The 25,274-nt window shown below is 39.9% G+C and overlaps 1 long non-coding RNA gene across 1 annotated transcript in view; it reads left to right on the top strand.

Moving 5' to 3' along the window:
* The window catches only part of LOC146000081 (uncharacterized), a 49,936-nt gene extending 29,217 nt beyond the window's left edge, over window positions 1–20,719 (top strand). The window contains exon 3 of the long non-coding RNA XR_014443473.1: window positions 20,444–20,719. This is a non-coding gene — a long non-coding RNA (uncharacterized LOC146000081). The remainder of the gene's footprint in view (window positions 1–20,443) is intronic.
* The last annotated feature ends 4,555 nt before the right edge of the window (window positions 20,720–25,274 follow it).

Below are 25,274 nucleotides of genomic sequence, written 5' to 3' on the forward strand. Positions count from 1 at the left end.
TGAAGACGAAAATCTCAAGCTTCGCGATTACCTCGCGAAACGCTTCAAAGGTTGGAAATCCGAGAATCGCGGATTCTACGAAGAGAAGAAACGTCAAGATCAACCTGTGATCGACGCCATCAGCGATCTAGGTAAAAAAATTAAAGGCGTGACGGAACAAAATAAAAATTTGATCAACGAACTCGTACCACTTGCAGCTAAAAGTTACACCGTACCCACGCCTATTTCGAGCATTCCCTCCACCCCGTTCGAACTGAAGGACGTACCGCCACGACGTCGAGCCATAGGTAGCACGCCGTCGTCTTTGGATAAGATCGAGTTGGGACCTTTGGCACGAGACTACCTGAGCACGGGGAAATTCGACAAGGATGAAGTGTTCGGATTGTATCCAAGCATGGAGAGCAACGAAGGCGGCGGTGTGGTTTGGAAGATTGGAAAATCGAAGGTGAGCTTCGAAGGCAACGACATTAAAGTTAATTTAGGCGAGAAGGATAGTTGGAACAGGTATCCGGGTACGGTGGGACTGTGGGAACTCGTTGCCAAAAAGCAGCCGAAAGATTACACCGACGAAGATTACCAGAGTTACAAGGAAATTTTGATCATGACGGATGCCTTGTACCAGAACAACGACGCCTCGCAGAATAGGGTGAAATCGAGCAGCGGCGAGAAGTACAGAAATCTCATCAAACCGATTTGGAACCAGGTGAAAACAGGCAGCGGCGTCAAACTCTACAACACCCTGCCCAAAGAGTTTGTGTGGGTGGACGATGTGCGCAAGCTCATAGACCGATTGTTGGTTATTGCAGGAGAGGAGAATGCAGGCAATCGTAATTTCTACAACGAGAAGGTAGGAATTGTGGACATGATCAGCACCAAACTTTCCAACTTCATCGTGAACGACGACAAGGGCATAGGTCACCTCATTAAAATTATCAACACGCTGCCTCCGAGATTCTGGAACGTGGCCGAAGGAAAAGGACTCGTGAACGACATCATCAACAAGTTACCTTTCGAGATGCATTTACCCGGCTACCAGTTCTGCGGACCGGGTACCAAACTCAAGAAAAGATTGGAGAGAGGAGACAAGGGTGTGAATCCGTTGGACGCCGCATGCAAAGATCACGACATTGCCTACAACACCACTCGCACCGATCTGCATGCACGTCACGAAGCAGACAGAAAGTTAGAGCACGCAGCTTTCGAAAGATTCGTTAGCAGAGACGCTTCGCTGGGAGAAAGAGTTGCAGCACTGGGCACCACCATAGCCATGAACACAAAACAAAAATTTGGATGGGGTGTGTAGAAATAAAAAAATTTCTCGAACCGTGAAAAAAATTTCTTCGGCATATAAATAACACTACATAAAAAAAAAACTCCAATTGTGTTTGTCATCTTATAAAAATGAGTAAACAATCACTAGACGCCCAAGCATTAAAACAAATGCTAAATTCATCAGTCGAATATGTAAAAATTCAGGAATTGGAAGTGGACAAACCTTACACGATAACTTCCGGTTCAATTGTTTCTACCCAGTATGGTCCCAAGGCGCGTCTGTTGCTCAACGCACAATACAGTCTATTTTTACCAGATCGATACGCTAACATGTTATCTGACGAGAAGCTAGCTATTTTAATCGAGAACAAAACTCAAATCGTGTACAAGGGTACAAAGGAACTTCTTGGTAAGAAAACAAAGCACGTAATATAATTTGTGTAACGGTTCTGCGCGGAGTATATCCTTGAAAAAAAATTACACAGAACAAAAAATCTCAGAACATTTATATATAAATAACATACCGAATAAAAATTACACAAAACAAAAAAAATCTCAAAACATATATATAAATAACATACCGTGAAAATAACATATAGAGCATCAACATGAAGCCCAAAGGTGTCGTGTACCAGATACCATACTCCAATCTGAAAAATCTAGGTGCCCTCGATGGTTTACTCACCAAGAAACAACGCGAGAAGAAACGTTCTTGCTTGACGAAAGGACACGGAATGAAATTACTTCTCAGCACACCTCAATTGAGACGCTTGCAGCGTTCGCGGAAACAGCAAAAAATCGGAGGTTTCATATTCAGCATCCCAGCCATCCTGGCAGCATTGGGGGCCGTTGGAAGTTTGGCCGGCGGAAGTGCCGCCATCGCGAAAACAGTCATCGACTCGAAGAACAAGGCAGAATTGGAAGAACAGAAACGTCACAACCTGGCTATGGAGAAGAAGGGGAAAGGTATAACCAAAAAACAAAAAAGCAACCTCGATGCTTTGAAAAAATATAAAAAAAAGAAGAAGCCCTGTCCAACTTCGATATTGAATCTCTGATCGAACTGTTGGGAATAAAAAACTTCAGGGGTGTTTTCATGTCCGATTCTCTACCCTCTGCTGTGAAGAAAAAAGAGTATGGCGTGGTCAACCTGGATAGTTACAAAAATTCTGGTACACATTGGATATGCTACCTCAAAATTGACGATAACAATGCATTTGTTTTCGATTCGTTCGGTGGCACACCACCTGCCAGGTTGGTAAAGTATCTCAGTGTTGCCAACCTCTACTACAATGACAAACGCATCCAGGGTTTCACCGATGTTAACTGCGGCCACCTATGCCTTTCCGTTCTCGCATACATGTCTAAAATAAATAACCCATCGGTGGAACATTTTCAGAAAGCATTGTGGAATCTTAAACACGATGGGCGTGTTCCATCTCACGAGCGAATCTTCAATCTTGAAACTCACGCTGCACGACGACATCGTCTATCCTAAATCCGTAGCTCTGCGTGCATTCTACAGCATGTACCTCATACCTAACGTCACGCAGCACAACAACAAAATTAGCGTCGGAAGCGAACACATCGTCGTCACGCCAGGTCAATACAATCTTTCCACTTTGCAAGCTCAATTACCCAAGGGCACGTACCTTTCTCAAAATTCGGTCACGCACAGAGTGGAAATCGTGTCGGCGACGGAGAGCGTTGACCTGGGTACCATAGGAGAACTTTTAGGTTTCGAGAACAACACCAAACTCGAAGCTGGCATCAAGCATACGGCAATCAATATTCCTAAATTTCTAGCCATCGAAACTCTGAACGTTCACTGCAACGTGGCGGAAGGAATGATTACTAAATCTTCGGATGGATTGTTAGGAAGTCACAAGCAGACGGGAATCATAGCTACGTTCAAACCCAGTTCCGAGTTCATGGAACCGATCATCTACACACCCTCTTCGCCGATCTATTTTCCAGTATGCCGCAACCGCATAGACGACATAGAGTTGGTGGTGACGAACGAGAAAGGAGACGTGGTGGATTTCGCAGGTGCCACTACGACGGCCATCGTGGAGATCAACATATAATAAATAACACGCATAGTAAAAATGGAGCAAATCGAAAGTTACGAATTGCAATCTTTCCCTCCCAACCGTCGCACGTTCGCCAATCTCAACGAAGCGAACAGGGAGATCGAATACGACGTGGACGTAGGCGATGGGTTCGTTCATCCTCACAGAGCAGACCTCTACCTTCAATTCGACGTGGTGAAGAAAGAAAGCGGAGACGCGTTTCCCACAGCAGCAAATTTGATACTCGTGGACAACTTCGTGCCTCATCTGTTCTCGCAGGTGGAGGTGAGGAAACACAACACCGTCATCGACAGAATAGACTATCCAGGCATCACGTCGACGGCAGTGGGAACTTTGAAATTATCCAAAACGGACGCAACATACTATCAAGCAGGAGGATTCGAAGCAGGGACGAAAATATCGACGACAAGTCACACGGTGCTCTTTCCCATGCGTCTGCTGCCGGGATTCTTCTCGGACTACAAGGAGATCATGTGGAAGGGGGGATTGCGCGTCACGTTTCGAAGAGCAGCCAACGACAACGACGCGCTGATGCGATACACCAACTTGAACGCCGACGGCACGCCGATAGCCAACACTTTACCCGAAGCAGCCAAGTGCGTCATCCGGAGCATGGAGTTGAGAATGCCGATCGTGGAATACGAAACAAACTACGCCCTCAAGTACAAAGCGGAGATCTTGAAGAGTCCGCAGGTGCCGATTCGCTTTCACAGTTACCAGTGCGTGCAAAAGGTGGCGTCGGGAAGTCACATGGAATTCGACGTGACGACGCAGTTCAACAACATACAGTTCGACATGCCAGATTTCGTCGTGGTGCTTTTTCAGACCGGGCGCGATAAAAATCAGGAAAAAAATTCCAGCAAATTCGACAACTGCAAGATCAAGAATATTTATCTGAAGAATGGAAGAAACGAAGTGTTCCCGCGCGAGAATTACAACCTCGACATGACCAAAAACGATTACCTAAAACTTTACGAAGCTTACACCTTTTTCAAACGCGTGACCGAGGGAAACGTGGACATGTACTACACGCCCAGCGAATTCATAACCCACAGACCCATGTCCGTCATCAATACCACGAAGAGGAAGCAGGTGGTGGTCAACGATCGCACCAACATCAAGGTCGTCTGTGAGTTTAACAGTCCGTTGCCCGAGGACACCGTATGCAGTGTGATCCTGGTCGCCGAGAAGTCCTTCGTCCACGACGTGATGAACGAGAGGGTCACAGAGCAGTTTTAACAAGTTTTTAACATTTTTTCTTGCACAATAAGAAATTTTTGTACTAGCACAATCAGTTTCAATGGCACAATACGAAAAATTTCACTAGTTCAAGATCAGTTACAATATCAATTTCATCACTTATCAGTTACAATATCTTTTTTTGCACTATAGCACGAGAGACAAATCAGAAAATTTGCACAAAAAAATTTGTTGTTGTTTTTACACGAGAAAATTAACAATAAATTTTTTTTTTATCGTTTCAGATGCTGTCGAAACATCAAAAACACATACACATACAAACACACTAAAAAAATAAGCATGCAACTTTATTTGTAACACACACACATACATTCTCCATCTTCATCAAAAAAAATATAATAAACATAATTATTTTTATCTATCACACAATAAAACTCTATATCCAAAATATTACAACATCAAATAACACTAGAGTCGTTAGTACACGTTGCATGCATTACGGAGGTCCTCTGTAGGGTTTCATGGAAGTTTGGGGGAAAAAAAACACGTGAAACCCTACAGAGGTGCGGTAATCTACAACCGCAGCCGTTAGAACCTTTTTGGGTTGGGCACCAGGCACCCTGGCGGGGTTAGGGGCCAGGCATCCTAAAAAACAACAATTATTTATTTGTTTGTTTGCCTCACAATACGAAAAATAATAAGAGGCGCCAGCGCCCACGTGTGTATAGCACATCGTGTTTCCCCCAAGAGAGGTTTACAAAAGTCGCGATAGGTCTATCTTTCTTTATCTTACGGCAATGTTGGTATCTCTATTTTTTTTTTTAGTTGTAGATGGGTTGCCAACACACTCTAGTTAATAATACTACATATTATACACACACACGCACACACTGTGTTGCCATCCATCCATCCCTCTCTTTTACGGCAGTATATATTTGTTACCAGCTCTATTGCCCAGTGTGTGTATGTTGCGCCAGTGTATAAATTGGCTAAACCCTTGCCAAGTAAAAAAAAAGCTGTAGGTAAATATTAGCAGCATTGTCGGTTGTTTAACTCTTCCCTCTCTCTCTCCTCTCTTTTTTTTTGTAAAAAGCTATGGCAAAAATACCAGTAGGTTGGCAAATTGCTTTATGCAATTAATTAAGGCAAGCCTCAAGCAGTATTGCCAGCTCCTTGCTTTAGGTTAGGTTAGGTTGGTTAGGTTAGGTTAGGTAGGTTAGGTTAGGTTAGGTAGGTTAGGTTGGTTAGGTTAGGTTAGGTAGGTTAGGTTAGGTTAGGTTAGGTTAGGTTAGGTTAGGTAGGTTAGGTAGGTTAGGTTGGTTAGGTTAGGTTAGGTTAGGTAAGGTTAGGTTAGGTTAGGTTAGGTTAGGTTAGGTTAGGTGCAAGCCTCAAGCAGTGTTGCCAGCTCCTTGCTTTAGGTTAGGTTAGACCGAACAAAAACCTTGGTGATTTTTTCGAGTGGGGAGTTGGCAACACTGCAAGAAAATAAGGCTCGCCTTACAAGAGCAAACCATTAAAACAAGCCTCAAGCAGTGTTGCCAGCTTCTTGCTTGAGGTTAGGTTAGACCCAAAAACAAAAAACCTTGGTGATTTTTTGAGTGAGGAGTTGGCAACACTGCGAGAAAATAAGGCTCGCCTTACGAGAGCAAACCATTAAAACAAGCCTCAAGCAGTGTTGCCAGCTTCTTGCTTGAGGTTAAGTTAGACCCAAAAACAAAAACCTTGGTGATTTTTTGAGTGAGGAGTTGGCAACACTGCGAGAAAATGGGGCTCTCGCCTTACGAGAGAAATCCATTAAGGCGAGCCCCACCGAGCCCCATTTTCGGGCGCAGAACCGGGGACACTGCTCTACTGTCTTCTCTTGGCCTTGTCTCTTTGGTACAGGGTTAGAATGATCTGGCATCGCACTCATGTCAGAAGAAAATGGCATGGGATGCATATGGTTGAGTATGATTGCTCAAAGATGAAGCCTGATGAGATCATCGGAGCGATCATCACTCTTTAATCAGTGAAAGTAACTTCGCTTTGTACAAAATGTAAATATTAAAGATAATATATTTAATTTGAAGGATTTAATAACGTATGTATCTTTGGGTAGTTTAAAATAAATTTTTGAATATAATTATCATTTGAATACTATTTTTTTTTTATTTTCAAACGTCAGTTCAGTTGGGGTCTAGTGTCAAATTTATAGCTCAGGAAAGATATCTGATGGACAGTCTGATGCGGGAAATTTGAAATGGGAGTATTTAACAAGTCAAGCAGCCTCACTATCATTTTGGAGCCAACAGCTTTTAAGTGGGCAGTATCATTTTGAATTTGTTGTTACATGTGCATGCAAGTTTCATTGTAAAATTTTGTGCGAATTTCTCGGGTAGAATTGTGTTGATTGGCGTTCTAAAGAAACACAAGGGAACATCAGGGACACTAGAGGTTGTATTTGTTCGTCCTTGGGAAAATACGTCTCCACACATAGAAAATGTGAGAACGATAGGGTGTCGAGGGGACATTTGCCATTAGTGTCGGCTTAGTCCTGACACAAGTTCGTTTGGAGTCTGTATTTTGGAGAGTTAAAGTAACGACATTCAATAGATTTGCTTTCTCTGTATACATGGCATGGTGATGGTAGGGGGTATCTGAGATATGCCACCCGATGGTAACCAGTAGTCAAGAGGGAAGAAATTAATTTCAATTAATCTTGCATAGCAGCGTGAAATTATAAGACATATAAAACGTATCTTTGGTTTACTTAAGGCGAGTATCCTGGTTCGGTTCCAGGATTAATAACAAAAATGGTAGTGATACATTTGGTGGCAGTGATTGCGCGCCATGTATTTACGGAGCTGTTGTCGTCATCTGTTTGATTTAGCTTCTGGTTTTAGTGAATTCTCCTTGCACAGTCGCAATTAAGGTTGCTGAGTTTGTCCACACATCGAATTGTGTTTGTAAGAGAAACATATTTCTGGCTATCTGACACACCAAATTTTGAGATTTATGGGATTTATTTGAATATAGATTTGAATTTGGAGGGTGTGGATGAATTGTTACAGATGATGGGGTTTAGCTGTAAATCAGACGTGGTAGTTAAGGACAGTGTAGATAAAGGCGGGGTAGGGGAAGTTCAAGGTTAAAATTTCTCGTATGGGTAAAGTGAGATTGAGCCTGCGGCGGGCGAGTTGACCAAGTAGGTGAAATTTCTGCGGCGTACTAGCATGCGAGATGAGCCTGAAATCTTCCTGATTGCTCCAAAATAAGGTGAAACATTTACAATAGTTATTAGCTCAGATAGAATGAATCCAGATGCAAAGTAAAAGTTGTTTAGGTAGTTCCATGGGGGCTATGTTGAGTTTGCGGGTGAGGGCAGGTATGATGTGGTAAAGGTCAAGTTAGGTTATGCTTGCGGCGGGCTAATAGTCAAGTAAGTATAATGTTGCGGTGGGCCTAGGCATTTATTTGTTTCCTGCTCCAACCAAGAATATACAAGCCACTATGTTTTGCAAGAGACCAAGACACATGCGGGGTTCCTTCTTTCGGGAGAATGATGGAGTCACCAGAGTTGGTGATCCGGGATGTTTTATATTGTAAACAATAAATTAGAATGTCTGTATATATTAAATATGTATATTAGTGAATATGTAGAATATGAATGTTTGTTTGATGTAAGTCTAAAATTAGTATTGTATCAAAATTATTGTGTGAGGGTTCAGCCCTATGTTGGGCGCCATTTATGACGAGCTGTCATAAGGTATTCTGGAAACTTGAGTTTGTGTCGTGTGTGTTTGCTGGGGTAAAGTAGCCCAACTCACGTCCTAAGACGATGAACTCGTCTAGTGCAGAGAATTCACGATAGGTAGAATGCCTATGCAATATAAAAACTTTGCTGCTTTAGTACTTACGCGAAGAATCGCTAGATGGCTCTGACCGTTGTGCGCATTTAAATTGTAAATTCCTTTGTTTGATATCCGATTTTCTCGCGGTTTCCTTATGCACAAGGACATTTTGATGTGTCGGTCACTGCACGCATGGGCAATTCGCAGTAATGGAGCAAAATAATAAAATTTACAGCGTTTTGGTCTAGATGCCATTGGTTAATTAACAGCAAAAAGTTTATCTTAATAAGCATTACAATGGGATTCTTAACGCATACGCATATTTGTTAACGTGTGGTTTCTTAATCAAGTAAATTGTTGATTTGGTAAAGACAATCGTGCTCTGCACAAAAGGTTGGGGCAACGAGGACTAAAAGAAGAAGAAGAAAGTGGGGAAGAAAGCGGGATTCCGGGAGAATGGACGCTGAACAAACGGCATCGGTATGAATATACGGTGACCAAGATCTGCAAATTTCGGCGTGGACGCCTGAGTTGCACGATTACTTTACTTGGCCATAGGGCTAGAAGCGATGAGCCAATGTTTTGGAGTAAACACGGATCATTGGGAATGCGAGCTGGATTTGGAATACTGAAACATAACAAGGTGGTATGAGGAGCGAATTTTGCCTCGTGATATCTCAAGTGAGGTAAGCTGCATATGTACTTTTAGTATTGCATGAGCTCATGTTTCAACGCTTGTAGGTAGATCTACCCGTCGGTCAATGTACTTCGAAGCATGCTAGCGTGTGGTCAGTGTGGTTCTTTAGATAACGAACAAATCGTTATTTGCACCGCGTGAATGAGCGCGAGGAAAATGGACGCCATTGAAGTCTGAAATTTGAATTCTTGACAGCTTGAGTGAAACGCGTTTGACATTTGATAATATATAAAGTGATGATTTGGCCATGATACATATTGGACGTTATATGTCACAGAATTGCTTGGTTTGATGTATATTTGATATTGTTAATTTCTCGTCGATCACAAATACCATATGTATATATTTCCGCAGTATGTTTTGCATGGTGTGCATTTGGTATTGATAAGTTCTTGAAGATCACATGACCATATATGGTGGCTTTCACGATCAACATATTGTCAGTTGACTCGTATATCATAGTTCAATAAGGAGATACTCTCCTTCATACTAAAAACAATACATGCTTCAATAAGGTTGAAAAATTCTGTTAAAGTATTTCAAAATCAGCTGACTGATAATGCTCTCATAAATATGATACGGGTGTAATTATTCAACTCAATAAATGAGTTCATTGTTTCTTGGTGTTCATATTTGCAGTCTTTAACATATACTTTCATTTTGGTTATTCGTGACAATGCTTATATGTTTAATTCTTCCTTTTCAGAGGGGGGGAATTGCGCATGTGTCAGTAAATTGGGTTAGTGTCGTTACTATGGAAAGTGGTTATTGTTAGTTGTAAGTCAAATATTTACTGTTTGGAATCTGAAGGTACAGAAATTAAATTTCCAGCGATCTGCACGCGTCACCAGCGCTATCAGGCAAAATTTCGTAAAGCTAATAATCTTATTTAGCCCGTCACAAGATTATGAGACTCAAGTGCAGAGGGGCTGCGTTATTGGATTTCTTGTTGGGTTTCAAGTAGGTTAATCTTTAGTTGGTTAATTGCTGTGGTTAAAGCTAATATTAATAATGGCAACAGAACAGGAACCGGTCACATTAGATTCCTTGTTCGCCTTTATTAAACAAAGTCAGGAAAGGTACAAGGAATTCACTGAGTCACTGAGATCAGAACTCAGAGACAGCAATCAGTTGCTCAAATCAGAACTCAGAGACAGCAATCAGTTGCTCAAATCAGAACTCAGAGACAGCAATCAGTTGCTCAAATCAGAACTCAATGAAAGCAATCAGTTGCTCAAAACAGAACTTGCAGCTCATACAAGTAAGGTAGTGGGGAAACTACAGTCTGATCTAGAGGGCACCAGTAAATGCATATTTGAGCTGCAGCAAGATGTTATTAAAACAAGTGAGGGTCTGGACGATCTCACGTTTTCAGTATCACAATACAGGGCTGAGTTGGTAGAAAAAAGGCATGAGTCTTTGACGAAGGAGTTTGATTTGTCAGGGAGTAAAGTTGAACTGATGAATGGTGTTGTAACTTCTTCTGCGGTCACCAATTGCATGTGTACTTCACATTCGGTCGAACATGACCACTGCACAGGCACTCTGACTTCCTGGTCAGAAAGTTATGCACAGAGTACCAGCGAACTGAACCGAAACAGAACGTTAGAGCAAAAACACCACAAGGGTAATAAAGGAAAATATTTGATAAGCGAGGAGTGGTCTTTTGGGGTGTCGGGTAACAGAGACGAGTCTTTCCCTGTCGGCTTCTGCACAAAAGATGCATCTTTCCCAAAACCGAGCTTGCAAATTCCTTTACTGGGTGTTGGTTGTAAACAAAGTGGTTCTCTAGGTTCATCTTCGTTGAGTAAGCGTGTCCACACGGTGCAAGTTGATACAGGGTGTCCGGAAAGTAAGGTGGATTCTCAGTGCTTACACTCAAATGCAGTATCATCTCAGAACAAATCTATCCTGTCTGTTGGGGAAAATAGTATTGACTTACCTTTAGTGTCCATAATTCAAGATCATTCAGTACACAACGTAGTCATACCAGTAGTTGGTTATCCATTGCAGACTGTTGTGAGGAATTCAGTAATCGAACCCAGAAGTTGCATTAGGTGTGGTCCTATGCGTGTTCTTATGCCCAAAAGAATTGCCAGTATGGCATGTGTCGTTTCTTTCATGAAATTAGGCACTGGTTATTCAGTCAGATATGGGAGGCGCATCAGAGTTAAAATGAAGTCACCTACGGACTCACTTGCCAAGATAACTTCGGTAGTTAGTCGAACTGTTGCTGGAGGAAGAGTGTCTCTCAGTCCAAGCCATATTAGGAAGAGAAGAACAAAAGGGTCTCCTCGGAAAAGTACCAGCACAAAAGTTTTGGGGGAAATTTTGAGTATTTGTCTTCTCTTGGCCTTGTCTCTTTGGTACAGGGTTAGAATGATCTGGCATCGCACTCATGTCAGAAGAAAATGGCATGGGATGCATATGGTTGAGTATGATTGCTCAAAGATGAAGCCTGATGAGATCATCGGAGCGATCATCACTCTTTAATCAGTGAAAGTAACTTCGCTTTGTACAAAATGTAAATATTAAAGATAATATATTTAATTTGAAGGATTTAATAACGTATGTATCTTTGGGTAGTTTAAAATAAATTTTTGAATATAATTATCATTTGAATACTATTTTTTTTTTATTTTCAAACGTCAGTTCAGTTGGGGTCTAGTGTCAAATTTATAGCTCAGGAAAGATATCTGATGGACAGTCTGATGCGGGAAATTTGAAATGGGAGTATTTAACAAGTCAAGCAGCCTCACTATCATTTTGGAGCCAACAGCTTTTAAGTGGGCAGTATCATTTTGAATTTGTTGTTACATGTGCATGCAAGTTTCATTGTAAAATTTTGTGCGAATTTCTCGGGTAGAATTGTGTTGATTGGCGTTCTAAAGAAACACAAGGGAACATCAGGGACACTAGAGGTTGTATTTGTTCGTCCTTGGGAAAATACGTCTCCACACATAGAAAATGTGAGAACGATAGGGTGTCGAGGGGACATTTGCCATTAGTGTCGGCTTAGTCCTGACACAAGTTCGTTTGGAGTCTGTATTTTGGAGAGTTAAAGTAACGACATTCAATAGATTTGCTTTCTCTATATACATGGCATGGTGATGGTAGGGGGTATCTGAGATATGCCACCCGATGGTAACCAGTAGTCAAGAGGGAAGAAATTAATTTCAATTAATCTTGCATAGCAGCGTGAAATTATAAGACATATAAAACGTATCTTTGGTTTACTTAAGGCGAGTATCCTGGTTCGGTTCCAGGATTAATAACAAAAATGGTAGTGATACATTTGGTGGCAGTGATTGCGCGCCATGTATTTACGGAGCTGTTGTCGTCATCTGTTTGATTTAGCTTCTGGTTTTAGTGAATTCTCCTTGCACAGTCGCAATTAAGGTTGCTGAGTTTGTCCACACATCGAATTGTGTTTGTAAGAGAAACATATTTCTGGCTATCTGACACACCAAATTTTGAGATTTATGGGATTTATTTGAATATAGATTTGAATTTGGAGGGTGTGGATGAATTGTTACAGATGATGGGGTTTAGCTGTAAATCAGACGTGGTAGTTAAGGACAGTGTAGATAAAGGCGGGGTAGGGGAAGTTCAAGGTTAAAATTTCTCGTATGGGTAAAGTGAGATTGAGCCTGCGGCGGGCGAGTTGACCAAGTAGGTGAAATTTCTGCGGCGTACTAGCATGCGAGATGAGCCTGAAATCTTCCTGATTGCTCCAAAATAAGGTGAAACATTTACAATAGTTATTAGCTCAGATAGAATGAATCCAGATGCAAAGTAAAAGTTGTTTAGGTAGTTCCATGGGGGCTATGTTGAGTTTGCGGGTGAGGGCAGGTATGATGTGGTAAAGGTCAAGTTAGGTTATGCTTGCGGCGGGCTAATAGTCAAGTAAGTATAATGTTGCGGTGGGCCTAGGCATTTATTTGTGTCCTGCTCCAACCAAGAATATACAAGCCACTATGTTTTGCAAGAGACCAAGACACATGCGGGGTTCCTTCTTTCGGGAGAATGATGGAGTCACCAGAGTTGGTGATCCGGGATGTTTTATATTGTAAACAATAAATTAGAATGTCTGTATATATTAAATATGTATATTAGTGAATATGTAGAATATGAATGTTTGTTTGATGTAAGTCTAAAATTAGTATTGTATCAAAATTATTGTGTGAGGGTTCAGCCCTATGTTGGGCGCCATTTATGACGAGCTGTCATAAGGTATTCTGGAAACTTGAGTTTGTGTCGTGTGTGTTTGCTGGGGTAAAGTAGCCCAACTCACGTCCTAAGACGATGAACTCGTCTAGTGCAGAGAATTCACGATAGGTAGAATGCCTATGCAATATAAAAACTTTGCTGCTTTAGTACTTACGCGAAGAATCGCTAGATGGCTCTGACCGTTGTGCGCATTTAAATTGTAAATTCCTTTGTTTGATATCCGATTTTCTCGCGGTTTCCTTATGCACAAGGACATTTTGATGTGTCGGTCACTGCACGCATGGGCAATTCGCAGTAATGGCGCAAAATAATAAAATTTACAGCGTTTTGGTCTAGATGCCATTGGTTAATTAACAGCAAAAAGTTTATCTTAATAAGCATTACAATGGGATTCTTAACGCATACGCATATTTGTTAACGTGTGGTTTCTTAATCAAGTAAATTGTTGATTTGGTAAAGACAATCGTGCTCTGCACAAAAGGTTGGGGCAACGAGGACTAAAAGAAGAAGAAGAAAGTGGGGAAGAAAGCGGGATTCCGGGAGAATGGACGCTGAACAAACGGCATCGGTATGAATATACGGTGACCAAGATCTGCAAATTTCGGCGTGGACGCCTGAGTTGCACGATTACTTTACTTGGCCATAGGGCTAGAAGCGATGAGCCAATGTTTTGGAGTAAACACGGATCATTGGGAATGCGAGCTGGATTTGGAATACTGAAACATAACAAGGTGGTATGAGGAGCGAATTTTGCCTCGTGATATCTCAAGTGAGGTAAGCTGCATATGTACTTTTAGTATTGCATGAGCTCATGTTTCAACGCTTGTAGGTAGATCTACCCGTCGGTCAATGTACTTCGAAGCATGCTAGCGTGTGGTCAGTGTGGTTCTTTAGATAACGAACAAATCGTTATTTGCACCGCGTGAATGAGCGCGAGGAAAATGGACGCCATTGAAGTCTGAAATTTGAATTCTTGACAGCTTGAGCGAAACGTCTTTGACATTTGATAATATATAAAGTGATGATTTGGCCATGATACATATTGGACGTTATATGTCACAGAATTGCTTGGTTTGATGTATATTTGATATTGTTAATTTCTCGTCGATCACAAATACCATATGTATATATTTCCGCAGTATGTTTTGCATGGTGTGCATTTGGTATTGATAAGTTCTTGAAGATCACATGACCATATATGGTGGCTTTCACGATCAACATATTGTCAGTTGACTCGTATATCATAGTTCAATAAGGAGATACTCTCCTTCATACTAAAAACAATACATGCTTCAATAAGGTTGAAAAATTCTGTTAAAGTATTTCAAAATCAGCTGACTGATAATGCTCTCATAAATATGATACGGGTGTAATTATTCAACTCAATAAATGAGTTCATTGTTTCTTGGTGTTCATATTTGCAGTCTTTAACATATACTTTCATTTTGGTTATTCGTGACAATGCTTATATGTTTAATTCTTCCTTTTCAGAGGGGGGGAATTGCGCATGTGTCAGTAAATTGGGTTAGTGTCGTTACTATGGAAAGTGGTTATTGTTAGTTGTAAGTCAAATATTTACTGTTTGGAATCTGAAGGTACAGAAATTAAATTTCCAGCGATCTGCACGCGTCACCAGCGCTATCAGGCAAAATTTCGTAAAGCTAATAATCTTATTTAGCCCGTCACAAGATTATGAGACTCAAGTGCAGAGGGGCTGCGTTATTGGATTTCTTGTTGGGTTTCAAGTAGGTTAATCTTTAGTTGGTTAATTGCTGTGGTTAAAGCTAATATTAATAATGGCAACAGAACAGGAACCGGTCACATTAGATTCCTTGTTCGCCTTTATTAAACAAAGTCAGGAAAGGTACAAGGAATTCACTGAGTCACTGAGATCAGAACTCAGAGACAGCAATCAGTTGCTCAAATCAGAACTCAGAGACAGCAATCAGTTGCTCAAATCAGAACTCAGAGACAGCAATCAGTTGCTCAAATCAGAACTCAATGAAAGCAATCAGTTGCTCAAAACAGAACTTGCAGCTCATACAAGTAAGGTAGTGGGGAAACTACAGTCTGATCTAGAGGGCACCAGTAAATGCATATTTGAGCTGCAGCAAGATGTTATTAAAACAAGTGAGGGTCTGGACGATCTCACGTTTTCAGTATCACAATACAGGGCTGAGTTGGTAGAAAAAAGGCATGAGTCTTTGACGAAGGAGTTTGATTTGTCAGGGAGTAAAGTTGAACTGATGAATGGTGTTGTAACTTCTTCTGCGGTCACCAATTGCATGTGTACTTCACATTCGGTCGAACATGACCACTGCACAGGCACTCTGACTTCCTGGTCAGAAAGTTATGCACAGAGTACCAGCGAACTGAACCGAAACAGAACGTTAGAGCAAAAACACCACAAGGGTAATAAAGGAAAATATTTGATAAGCGAGGAGTGGTCTTTTGGGGTGTCGGGTAACAGAGACGAGTCTTTCCCTGTCGGCTTCTGCACAAAAGATGCATCTTTCCCAAAACCGAGCTTGCAAATTCCTTTACTGGGTGTTGGTTGTAAACAAAGTGGTTCTCTAGGTTCATCTTCGTTGAGTAAGCGTGTCCACACGGTGCAAGTTGATACAGGGTGTCCGGAAAGTAAGGTGGATTCTCAGTGCTTACACTCAAATGCAGTATCATCTCAGAACAAATCTATCCTGTCTGTTGGGGAAAATAGTATTGACTTACCTTTAGTGTCCATAATTCAAGATCATTCAGTACACAACGTAGTCATACCAGTAGTTGGTTATCCATTGCAGACTGTTGTGAGGAATTCAGTAATCGAACCCAGAAGTTGCATTAGGTGTGGTCCTATGCGTGTTCTTATGCCCAAAAGAATTGCCAGTATGGCATGTGTCGTTTCTTTCATGAAATTAGGCACTGGTTATTCAGTCAGATATGGGAGGCGCATCAGAGTTAAAATGAAGTCACCTACGGACTCACTTGCCAAGATAACTTCGGTAGTTAGTCGAACTGTTGCTGGAGGAAGAGTGTCTCTCAGTCCAAGCCATATTAGGAAGAGAAGAACAAAAGGGTCTCCTCGGAAAAGTACCAGCACAAAAGTTTTGGGGGAAATTTTGAGTATTTGTCTTCTCTTGGCCTTGTCTCTTTGGTACAGGGTTAGAATGATCTGGCATCGCACTCATGTCAGAAGAAAATGGCATGGGATGCATATGGTTGAGTATGATTGCTCAAAGATGAAGCCTGATGAGATCATCGGAGCGATCATCACTCTTTAATCAGTGAAAGTAACTTCGCTTTGTACAAAATGTAAATATTAAAGATAATATATTTAATTTGAAGGATTTAATAACGTATGTATCTTTGGGTAGTTTAAAATAAATTTTTGAATATAATTATCATTTGAATACTATTTTTTTTTTATTTTCAAACGTCAGTTCAGTTGGGGTCTAGTGTCAAATTTATAGCTCAGGAAAGATATCTGATGGACAGTCTGATGCGGGAAATTTGAAATGGGAGTATTTAACAAGTCAAGCAGCCTCACTATCATTTTGGAGCCAACAGCTTTTAAGTGGGCAGTATCATTTTGAATTTGTTGTTACATGTGCATGCAAGTTTCATTGTAAAATTTTGTGCGAATTTCTCGGGTAGAATTGTGTTGATTGGCGTTCTAAAGAAACACAAGGGAACATCAGGGACACTAGAGGTTGTATTTGTTCGTCCTTGGGAAAATACGTCTCCACACATAGAAAATGTGAGAACGATAGGGTGTCGAGGGGACATTTGCCATTAGTGTCGGCTTAGTCCTGACACAAGTTCGTTTGGAGTCTGTATTTTGGAGAGTTAAAGTAACGACATTCAATAGATTTGCTTTCTCTGTATACATGGCATGGTGATGGTAGGGGGTATCTGAGATATGCCACCCGATGGTAACCAGTAGTCAAGAGGGAAGAAATTAATTTCAATTAATCTTGCATAGCAGCGTGAAATTATAAGACATATAAAACGTATCTTTGGTTTACTTAAGGCGAGTATCCTGGTTCGGTTCCAGGATTAATAACAAAAATGGTAGTGATACATTTGGTGGCAGTGATTGCGCGCCATGTATTTACGGAGCTGTTGTCGTCATCTGTTTGATTTAGCTTCTGGTTTTAGTGAATTCTCCTTGCACAGTCGCAATTAAGGTTGCTGAGTTTGTCCACACATCGAATTGTGTTTGTAAGAGAAACATATTTCTGGCTATCTGACACACCAAATTTTGAGATTTATGGGATTTATTTGAATATAGATTTGAATTTGGAGGGTGTGGATGAATTGTTACAGATGATGGGGTTTAGCTGTAAATCAGACGTGGTAGTTAAGGACAGTGTAGATAAAGGCGGGGTAGGGGAAGTTCAAGGTTAAAATTTCTCGTATGGGTAAAGTGAGATTGAGCCTGCGGCGGGCGAGTTGACCAAGTAGGTGAAATTTCTGCGGCGTACTAGCATGCGAGATGAGCCTGAAATCTTCCTGATTGCTCCAAAATAAGGTGAAACATTTACAATAGTTATTAGCTCAGATAGAATGAATCCAGATGCAAAGTAAAAGTTGTTTAGGTAGTTCCATGGGGGCTATGTTGAGTTTGCGGGTGAGGGCAGGTATGATGTGGTAAAGGTCAAGTTAGGTTATGCTTGCGGCGGGCTAATAGTCAAGTAAGTATAATGTTGCGGTGGGCCTAGGCATTTATTTGTGTCCTGCTCCAACCAAGAATATACAAGCCACTATGTTTTGCAAGAGACCAAGACACATGCGGGGTTCCTTCTTTCGGGAGAATGATGGAGTCACCAGAGTTGGTGATCCGGGATGTTTTATATTGTAAACAATAAATTAGAATGTCTGTATATATTAAATATGTATATTAGTGAATATGTAGAATATGAATGTTTGTTTGATGTAAGTCTAAAATTAGTATTGTATCAAAATTATTGTGTGAGGGTTCAGCCCTATGTTGGGCGCCATTTATGACGAGCTGTCATAAGGTATTCTGGAAACTTGAGTTTGTGTCGTGTGTGTTTGCTGGGGTAAAGTAGCCCAACTCACGTCCTAAGACGATGAACTCGTCTAGTGCAGAGAATTCACGATAGGTAGAATGCCTATGCAATATAAAAACTTTGCTGCTTTAGTACTTACGCGAAGAATCGCTAGATGGCTCTGACCGTTGTGCGCATTTAAATTGTAAATTCCTTTGTTTGATATCCGATTTTCTCGCGGTTTCCTTATGCACAAGGACATTTTGATGTGTCGGTCACTGCACGCATGGGCAATTCGCAGTAATGGCGCAAAATAATAAAATTTACAGCGTTTTGGTCTAGATGCCATTGGTTAATTAACAGCAAAAAGTTTATCTTAATAAGCATTACAATGGGATTCTTAACGCATACGCATATTTGTTAACGTGTGGTTTCTTAATCAAGTAAATTGTTGATTTGGTAAAGACAATCGTGCTCTGCACAAAAGGTTGGGGCAACGAGGACTAAAAGAAGAAGAAGAAAGTGGGGAAGAAAGCGGGATTCCGGGAGAATGGACGCTGAACAAACGGCATCGGTATGAATATACGGTGACCAAGATCTGCAAATTTCGGCGTGGACGCCTGAGTTGCACGATTACTTTACTTGGCCATAGGGCTAGAAGCGATGAGCCAATGTTTTGGAGTAAACACGGATCATTGGGAATGCGAGCTGGATTTGGAATACTGAAACATAACAAGGTGGTATGAGGAGCGAATTTTGCCTCGTGATATCTCAAGTGAGGTAAGCTGCATATGTACTTTTAGTATTGCATGAGCTCATGTTTCAACGCTTGTAGGTAGATCTACCCGTCGGTCAATGTACTTCGAAGCATGCTAGCGTGTGGTCAGTGTGGTTCTTTAGATAACGAACAAATCGTTATTTGCACCGCGTGAATGAGCGCGAGGAAAATGGACGCCATTGAAGTCTGAAATTTGAATTCTTGACAGCTTGAGCGAAACGTCTTTGACATTTGATAATATATAAAGTGATGATTTGGCCATGATACATATTGGACGTTATATGTCACAGAATTGCTTGGTTTGATGTATATTTGATATTGTTAATTTCTCGTCGATCACAAATACCATATGTATATATTTTCGCAGTATGTTTTGCATGGTGTGCATTTGGTATTGATAAGTTCTTGAAGATCACATGACCATATATGGTGGCTTTCACGATCAACATATTGTCAGTTGACTCGTATATCATAGTTCAATAAGGAGATACTCTCCTTCATAATAAAAACAATACATGCTTCAATAAGGTTGAAAAATTCTGTTAAAGTATTTCAAAATCAGCTGACTGATAATGCTCTCATAAATATGATACGGGTGTAATTATTCAACTCAATAAATGAGTTCATTGTTTCTTGGTGTTCATATTTGCAGTCTTTAACATATACTTTCATTTTGGTTATTCGTGACAATGCTTATATGTTTAATTTTTCCTTTTCAGAGGGGGGAATTGAGCATGTGTCAGTAAATTGGGTTAGTGTCGTTACTATGGAAAGTGGTTATTGTTAGTTGTAAGTCAAATATTTACTGTTTGGAATCTGAAGGTATAGAAATTAAATTTCCAGCGATCTGCACGCGTCACCAGCGCTATCAGGCAAAATTTCGTAAAGCTAATAATCTTATTTAGCCCGTCGCACACAACATACATCTTCGTTTAGGACAGGACTCTACAAGAACATCGGACAGGTATGATAATGTGGAGAGAGCATTGTCACTCATTTATAACTCATCTTTTCCTTCATTGACCAGGGGGTCCCTTTTGAATTAGTTATGAACCATAAACCTCTCGCTTTATAATTTGCTACATCCCGGTGACTCTCTATTCCCAAGGTTCAATTGAGTCACACATCAATACATATATACACACAGAGCTGCGTATGTACTAGGTTAGGATCCGAGTATAGTGCAAACTTACACAAAAGTATGGTGTGTATGGGATAAGGATTATGTATATATATATTTATATGTACGTGTATATGTATATGTATGTATGTATGTATGGATTGATGTTTAAATAGGAGATGTATGTGTACATATATATTGATTTTACTTTCAGGGAATTATGGACCCTGGATATGTGCGTGAATTCGATTTCACAGATTATGCAAAGCAGTTCAAACGCTTTGTTGGTGAATATATTGTTAAGATACGTTTAGCTGAAACAGACGGAACGGTAATCTTATGTTACGACTTTTATTATTTTTTCGATCAGCCATGTATCGGTATTAAGTGTTGAAGTAGAGATTTTACAATAATGAACACAGTTAAAATATTTTCTGTTTGTTCGAAATATAATTAGTAGTGCTGAATAAATAAAATACTTTATCATTCATCTGTTTGTTTCTTCTATTTCTTTTTTGATAAATTCCATTCCCTACTTGTTTCTACAGGAAATGAGCCACAATGTGCGCAAATTAAGGTCGGTTCAAAATTACAGGTTTTATAATTGAGATGAATGAAAAAAAATCCAGCATTTTGTATTCACTGTTATTCTTTGAAGTTTAAAATCTTTATATTCATCCTTTTACAGATTGTATTGGTTTGCCCAACTCCGTGGGGGTGGGACAGCAGGGGTCCCGGGTTCGAATACCGGACTGCGCATGTATATTCTTTATGAGTGTTTTCTTCATCAGTTTCATCATCTCAGCACTCATCGTCTTCGCGATCCAAAAGTGGGAGAAAAGGGAATTGAAATAAACCAAATCCATCAACCAATCAAAACAGATGGTGGGAGGATTGCATCCCGTTTCGCCTAATCCCGTTTCCTAACACAGTGGAGGATTATAGTCGTTCGATTCCACTTTAAACTGTAGGTCAAAAGATTTACCCTTCCGTGCATAAAGTGAACACGTGGGTCGACGTCACTCATTTATTCACAACCTATTTGTTTCTTATGTTCAACCGAATACAAAAAGAAACCGCTAACATTTATTTATTTAATAAATTTATTTATTTTATTTATTTTCACCTATAACAGAGCTTTGGCTTCAATTACAAAAGGTTTACATACATTGTAAATATTTTAAAAAGTTACTATTTCAACACCACAAAAGAAAGGAGAAAGGAAGCAAAACTGCACTAATCATTGTGTAAATAATACTAGCACAAATTTTATACAAAACATAAATCTAATATTTACCGAAGTATAACAAGATACATATCTTTATGCAGACATTCATAACTAAACACATGTATACAGGGTGTCTCATAAGTAATAGCGCAAACTGACATAGGTGAAAATACGCGATAATGGAAGCAAAAAAGTCTCAGGAAACATGGGTCTGCAAACGAACCGTAATCGAGATATTCGCGAATGTGTGATTACAAGCCGCCACTGACTTCATTGTTTGTAAACGTCGTCGTGTTTGGTAAAATGCTAATAATATGTGGTTACAAGCCCTCACTCATTGCATTTTGTAAACACCGAGTGCTTTACTCTTTTCTCGGCCCGAGGGTTGCTCTTTGTTTACAAGAAAGGAACATTTTCGAAAGGTGGCGTTGTAATCAAACAGAACATTTCCGAGAGGTGGCGTTGCAATCAATCAGTACATTTGCGAAGTGACGTTGTATGGATACAATCAGTACACAGTCTAACCGTATTGTGGGAGTCACGTCAGTTGTGCTGGACCGTGTAGTGAAATGGAACCATATAGCAACGAAAAGTATATTTTACCAACTAGGACTACGTTTACAAACAATGAAGTCAGTGGCGGCTTGTAATCATATAATCGCGATTATCTCGAAAACGGCTCGTCTCCAGACCCATGTTTACTGAGACTTTTTGCTTCTATTATCGTGTACTTTCACCTGTGTCAGTTTGCGCTATTACTTTTTAGACACCCTGTATACTCATATATAAACAAATATACACACATACGGGCATAATTATATTAACAAACATTCCCATGTACACAGAAACATGTATAGTAATTTAGGAGTTAAATTTGTTTATAATGTTCTTTGAAGGACAGACAGGAACTGCTTGAATGGCATAGCAAAATCCAAGTCTCCACCTTTTCTGACTATTTCATTGTGTTTAATACATACTCTTAGAATGGGCGAATTCTGGTACACTGTTGAGTGGGATTTGCCGTAATTAAACGGCTGCCTGAACCGTAACACATCCTTCTTAGCATTAAAATTTAATGTTTGGAGGTGACTTGGACTGTCGACTAGCCCGTTAACTACGTTACATAAAAATATATGTACACTTCTGTTCAGAGAAACTGGCACATTCGTTTGATTCGAAGATTAGCTTCGGAGCCGATCGAGGGTGGCAATACAGCCGAAGTAAAGGTTCGGGAAAACATTGATGCTAATCACTAAAGTTTTTTCACCGGTTGGAGGGAATTTTCTGACTTGGCGAGGGAAAAGAAACTGTTACAGGAAAGCCTTGCATTTTAATTATTAACGCAATGCAGTGTCCAATTTGAAAAGTGAATGGCAGGAGAAAATTCGGGAAAATATGTTTGAGATACTCAGTTTCCAATAAATAATCTAAAAATAAACCCTACCTCAATCCCTTCGCTTGGGGAAAATCTCATATTCATTTGAAAGCAGATGGCAGTGGATGGTGGTTGCATTACCTCTTTCCGTAGATTGATGTAACAGAAACGATAACATTCACCAAGAGGATCCGAGTTCGAATTCCGACCGGAGTGTGGGTGTTCTTTGCGAGTGTCCCGTCATCACCGTTCCCATATTATCATTTATCTTCTTCGTAGCGATTAACTAATAGTGGAAGAAAAACGAAGCTAACAAAAAATAAATCAAATTGACGTTCAAGATGCGGACGAGAGAAAATAAACAATCCAAGCTAATAACAATATCTATCACGAACCGAATGATGTGACTTCAGGATCACTTTCGTTACTTTCTCTTACGTGTGCAAACTGCTTTTCTACCTTGTAAATTGAACACGAAAGTATGATAATAAAGCTCCCAAAATAACTACAGGCTTGATGAATGTCTTCATATTTTCCTGAAAAATCATTCTTCTTCGGCAAATAGTTGGTTTAAAAATATAATTATGTATGTGGCATTTACATATAAAATATGTAGTCACATATAGGAAGCTGTTATGTTGACAGAAGCTAGAGCACTAAGATCATTAGGGGTTGGAAACCCTAACCTTGCACAAAAGCACGTCTTCGATCGTGTCCATTAATAAACACACACAACATTAATTTATAGTCTGTGAGCAATGTGTGCACAGACCGGACATGTAAAAGTGTAATGTTCAGGAGAAATCGCCCTAATAGCATGCTTTTTCGCACCGCGGCTTGCTTCCATGTCGGTAAAACGCCAGCTTCGTAAGCTGAAATTCTAGGTTCGATTCTCCTTGTGGTCAAAGCTTTTTTTTTCCTTTTTCTGCCAAACGGGTGCCACGAAAATTATTTCACCGAGTCACAGCTTTATACTTTGTTGTTGTTCGTGTGGCAAGGAAAAAATAATTGAAGACTAAAATTGGTAATCGCTGTAAGTGCCAAAATAATTCAAATACCGTTTTCCATGTTAAACTGTGAAATGTGCCATGCTTTGTAATGTGGTAAACGTGAAATGTGGCTAGTAGCCCTCTAACTAGTTCAAAGGGCGTGTAATGAGGGCACTAGTGTGCTAGTTCTTACGGACTGATGTGCGGAACGATGAGCTTTCCCAACACTTTCGCTTTTGGCACTTACAACGGTTACCACCGTTAGTCCTTAATTATTGAAAGAACAATGCGTGTGGCATAATTTTGAGTTTGGAACGTATTTTTCTTTATTGCGTAGTTACGTCACCAGAAGATCAAACGTTATTCTTCTGTGAAAGAAAAATCACAGAATTTAAGTTCAAACTTTGGGTTACATCGATAATTGAATATTAATGTTTTCCGTCATCCATTTGCCACTTCCCTTGTTTAAACCTCCCTCCACACACACAGACAGACACAAACACTGACAGACTGGTTGCATGCTCGATTTTATATCAGATATTTCTGGATGGGAGGAGAAATATGTTGGTAAAAATTGTAGAATCAAGACTTTTTTTTGTATGTCTGGTTGAAGGTGTTATTACTATAAATATTTGAAATTTATTTTAAATCGACCGAAATGATAGTCATTTTGCGTTTGCTTGAGGAACAGGTTAAAATGTATTTTTATTTGAGAAATCGATAATTAAATTTTAAATATGATAGAATTGTGAATTTTACAGTGTTACTTGGTTTGTATTCTCTGATGAGATTTTGTGTACTACTTTTAGTATTATGAGACAAGAAAGCAAGTTTTATTCATGAGATGTAACAGAATTTAACACATATGTAGTTGACAAATGCTCACAATATAAAATTTCGATCGCATGCACAAGACTGTAATTGGAGGTTTCACCTCTATGATTGAATTACACCAACCTATCCGTGTTGAAAATTATGCATTTATTGCTACAAATTTGTATCTCATCTCAAATGTGTATACTTTAAGAAAGACGGTGGTGTTTGCGTTGTCTGGCACAGAGATAAGAACATTGGATACACTTTATATCTTAACTCCTATTTAAATAGTATAAGGGAAAGAGACTTGGGACTATCAAATCAGGAAACTAAAATTTTTACACGTTGATGGAAATGCTTAAATAATATTTTCTCTTCATGATGCAGTCGCAATTTGGCTGTTGCAATTTCACTTAAATCAAAAGTCAAGCTTATGATGGAACAACGATAAAGAAATATCAACTTAGGTCTGTATTGAAGGTTCTAACTTAAACTCTCCAACAGTTAAGTGTGACATGTCGACAGATTTATGCAAGTAAAAAATAAAGTTTGCCAGAAGCATGTCACTTTGAAAATTAAATATTTTTTAAAATAAAAATAGTCATAATTTTGTTCTTTTTTGTGTATTTTCCCCTAA

This window comes from Lepisma saccharinum, chromosome 16, assembly GCF_977018435.1.
Source record: "Lepisma saccharinum chromosome 16, izLepSacc3.1, whole genome shotgun sequence".
Taxonomy (NCBI): domain Eukaryota; kingdom Metazoa; phylum Arthropoda; class Insecta; order Zygentoma; family Lepismatidae; genus Lepisma; species Lepisma saccharinum.